Source organism: Trichechus manatus, unplaced genomic scaffold, assembly GCF_000243295.1.
Source record: "Trichechus manatus latirostris isolate Lorelei unplaced genomic scaffold, TriManLat1.0 scaffold00253, whole genome shotgun sequence".
Lineage (NCBI taxonomy): Eukaryota > Metazoa > Chordata > Mammalia > Sirenia > Trichechidae > Trichechus > Trichechus manatus.
Window position 1 is genome coordinate 2319865 of NW_004444189.1, and position 1073 is coordinate 2320937.

The following is a 1073-nucleotide window of genomic DNA, read 5'->3' on the forward strand; positions in this document are numbered from 1 at the left end:
GTTGTGCAAACGGTTAAGCGATCGAGTACTAGCTGAAAAGTTGGCAGTTGGAACCTGCCCAGAGGCACGTTGGGAAACAGGCCTGCCATCTGCTTCTGAAAGGTTACAGCCTTGAAAACCCCATGGAACAGTTCTACTCTGCACATGGGGTCGCCAAGTGTTGGAACAGCCTTTACTGCAACTAGCAACAACCAACAGACACCCTCTAAAAAGTGTTCTTGTGGGCTCTAGGCTTCTGTTTTTTGGTGTGTGTGAGTGTGTGTGTGTTTGAGTTGGAATCAACTCCACCACATCAGCTTTTTTTGGGGGGTAGGGGTGGGAAGGTTATCAAAGTTAGCGCTGGGGCTGCTTGTTTTCTGGTATTCTCACAAGTGGAAGATTCTTTCATAAATTGAGTTTCAAACGGTTCCCATATTATTTCCTTCAATTTAACTAAACTGGTAGAAGTCGAAAAGAGAACTTTAACGTTACATATGTATTTATTATTGTTGTCACGATTTGTGGCTTGAACTGCCTTAGATCACACAGGTAGTAAAATGATAGGTGGAGGTCCAACTACTGCCCTGAACAACTTACTTAAACTCTCAGCCCTGATGGTCCTGCTCCTTTACCAACTGACTATCATCCAGCAAGCCTTCCTAAAGACTTTTTTCCAGCGAAAGTTTCCACTAGTTTGCTCTGGCCTACCACTAACAGACCTCAGAAAAATGTAGAAGTCCTAAATAAGGGTTTTTGTTTTTTTGCAGAGGATGCCAAGACCAAGGAACAGTCCTCATCCTAGCTGGCCACTGATTGGACAACCCTGGGCCAGACTTTTCCTCAGACTAGCCCAGCGCCACCTAAGGAGTCGCGAGTTCTCAGGTTACCTCTTGAAGTGTGTATTCTCTTCAGTTCTCGCTCCTTTGCTTCAATCTCACCTTCTCCCGCCCCGCCCCTCTAGACCGGCTGGAATTTCCTCCATCACACTCCTTGGGGGCGTCATGTCAGTCTGCTTTATTTGCCTCTTCAGTGTTTGCTCCTGTCACTCTTTGTCTGGTCACTTATTAGGTAGGTCTCTGCCTTAGCCGGAGAAG